Source organism: Lynx rufus, unplaced genomic scaffold (genome assembly GCF_022079265.1).
Source record: "Lynx rufus isolate CCGP_SWC_20201006 ecotype Redwood Valley unplaced genomic scaffold, mLynRuf1.p SCAF_42, whole genome shotgun sequence".
Taxonomy (NCBI): domain Eukaryota; kingdom Metazoa; phylum Chordata; class Mammalia; order Carnivora; family Felidae; genus Lynx; species Lynx rufus.
The window spans coordinates 2,156,538-2,159,699 of NW_025814859.1; the positions used below are offsets into that span (position 1 = coordinate 2,156,538).

The 3,162-nt window shown below is 39.7% G+C and overlaps 1 pseudogene; it reads right to left on the reverse strand.

The window, feature by feature from the left end:
• Positions 1 to 1,051: 1,051 nt before the first annotated feature.
• LOC124525438 (non-histone chromosomal protein HMG-14-like) lies at positions 1,052 to 1,317 on the reverse strand (annotated as a pseudogene).
• Positions 1,318 to 3,162: the final 1,845 nt, after the last annotated feature.

Here is a 3,162-nt window from a genome sequence, read left to right on the forward strand (position 1 = left end):
AGGGGATCTTACACCCCTGATGTCCAGGCAGCTCTCATAAAATAGCAAGGGCAGTCAGCTCATCCTGCGCCACAGCTCTCTTTTGGTTTTTCTTTGGTGCATGGCTGGAATTCAAAACTCAAAGTCTTAAAGGACTTGGCACTACATGGACCCACCCCCCTCCTCTGGGGTAGAGCTTCTCCGCACTCTGATATCCTTTGTCCCCAGTAAATAGTCCTATGCTTGTGCCATGCAGGGCATCTCTGATGTAGCACCTCTAAAAGCAGCAAAAAGTTTATATGCTCTCTGGCTGTATGCATCTCTGTCCCCTGATGATGAAAGGCTTTTCGCTGGCACCTACAGGGTCTCTTGTCCTTGGAGAGGCAATATACCCTTTTCCAAAAGTACTCCAGGAAAAGGAATGTTCTTTCCCAGTGTTCCCTGGAGATCCCTACACCACGCTATGCACTCCAGTGCCAGCTCCTTCTTTCTTGCCAGGAGCGCACTTTCAAAACCTGAGTTTGATCTCCAAATGTCGTTTGCAAAAAAAAACCTGTGACATTCAGTATTTCTCACTCCCCAGTCCTTGATCCAGAGAGGTTTTCCTCTTGTGTGAACCTGATGCTGCACTCTCGCAACACCTCTCTCTTTCTCTCCCTTGTCTCTCTTTGGAAATGGTTCCCTCCCTTCTGCTGCAGTGCAGTTTTTCTCTCCCCCAATTCACTTCAATGCACCTTGCACCTGCCACGCTGTCTTCCTCCAACTATAGATATCCTTCTACCAGTCTTCAGCTTGATTTCCTGGGTGTTCCAAGTGATCTGACCTCAACAAAGCTGTGTTTGAGGGACGAGAAAAGCCCAGGGTCCCCCTACTTCTCCACCATATTAACTCCTCTGATTTCACCTCTTAAAGCATTTACACTTTAAAAATGAGATGTTATGGGATTCCTTCCTTCTTAAAAGTGTTCTAGAGCTACTAAAAAACTTGCATTTACAAAATGGTTGATAAAAATACTCCTTTGGATTGTAGAAGAAGGGGGCAAAGGACCACTGACAAGAAATGGCATATGATATTAATCAGACTTGGCTTGTTTCTCTCCTGCTTCATCAGAGGCTGAGGCTCCTCATTTTTAGGGTCTCCATTTTCTGCAAGTAAATCTTTCTTGGTTAGCCACTGCAGCCTGTTTTCCCTTTGCTTCCCTTTCCTTTTGCTTCCCTTTATCATTTTCTGCTGTCCTTTTTGGCTTCCTTTATACTTTTGCAGGAGCACTTTTGCTGAATTCCTCTTGGGCTTCTCCTTCAATGCCCCTATTGCAGAGCTAACCTTCCTCTTGGGCATAGTGGTGGTGGGGCAGGCTTGTGCCAGGGGCCTGCAGATCTCAGAATGCTTAGAGCCTTCCTAAAGCTGAGCTGCCTGGCTGCTGCCACTCCTTCCACTTCTAGAGCTGTTATACCACATACTCTCTATCCATTCGTCAGTTGGTGGACATTTGGGCTCTTTCCATAATTTGGCTATTGTTGATAATGCTGCTATAAACATCAGGGTGCATGTATCCCTTCAAATTAGTATTTTTGTATTCGTTGGGTAAATACATAGCAGTGCAATTGCTGGATCATAAGGCTGTTCTATATTTAACATATTGAGGAACCTTGATACTTTTTCCATTGTGGCTGTCCAGTTTGCATTCCAACCAATAGTGTAAGAAAGATTACCATTTTTTTAATCCTTGGCAACACCTTTTTATCCCTGTGTTGTTGCTTTTAGCCATCTGACTAGTGTGAGATGATATCACATTGTAGTTTTGATTTGTATTTCCCTGATGATGAGTGATGTTGAGCATCTTTCATGTATCTGTTAGCCATCTGTATGTATTCTTTGGAAAAATGTCTGTTCATGTCTTCTGGCAATTTTTGAACTGGATTATTTGTTTTTAGGGTGTTGAGATTTATAACTTCATTATATATTTTGGATAATTACCCCTTATCAGATATGCCATTTTCAAATATCTTCTCCCATTCAGTAGTTTGTCTTTTAGTTTTATTGATTGTTTCCTTTGCCTTTTATTTTGATGAACTCCCAATGGTTTACTTTGGCTTTTGTTTCCCTAGCCCCAGGAGATATATCTAGTAAGACATTATCATGGCTGCTTTGTCAAAGATGAGTTGACCATATATTTGTGGGTTCATTTCTGGGTTTTCTATTCTGTTCCATTGATCTATGTGTCTGTTTTTTCTGCCAGTACCATACTGTCTTCATCACCATAGCTTTGTAATATAACTTGAAGTCTGGAATTGTGATGCTTACAGCTTTGCTTCTTTTTTTCAAGACTACTTTGACTATTCAGGGTCTTTTGTGACTCCATACAAATTTTAGGATTGTTTGTTCTTCCTCTGTGAAAAATGCTGTTGATATTTTGATAGGTATTGCATTAAATGTGTAGATTGTTTGGGGTAATATGGACATTTTAACAACATTGTTTTTCCCAGTGCATGATCATGGAGCATTTTTCCATTTGCTTGTGTTATCTTCAATTTCTTTCATCAGTGTTTTATAATTTTCAGAGTACAGTTCTTTTGCTTCTTTAGTTAGGTTTATTCCTAGTAATCTTATGGTTTTTGGTGTAATTATAAATGAGATTGATTCCTTAATTTCTCTTCCTGCTGATTTATTATTGGTGTATAGAAATGTAACAGATTTCTGTACATTGATTGTGTATCTTGCAACTTTACTGAATTCATGTATCACTTCTAGCAATTTTTTTGGTGGAGTCTCTTGGATTTACTATATACAGTATCATGTCACCTGAAAATAGCGGAAGTTTGGTTTCTTCCTTGCAAATTTGGATACTTTTTATTTTTTTCTGTTGACTGATTACTGTGCGAGTGCTTCCAGTACTGTGGTAAATAACAATGGTGAGAGTGGACAACCCTATCTTGTTCCTGACCATAGGGGAAAAGCTCTCAGTTTTTCCCCATTGAGGAGGATATTAGCTGTGGGTTTTTAATATATGGTCTTTATTATGTTGAGTTTTGTTCTCTCTAATCCTACTTTGTTGAGGGTTTTTATTATGAATGGATGTTGTATTTTGTCAAATGCTCTTTCTGCATCTATTGAAAGGGTCATATGGTTCTTATCCTTTCTTTTATTAATGTGGTGTATCATGTTGATTGATTTGTGAATATG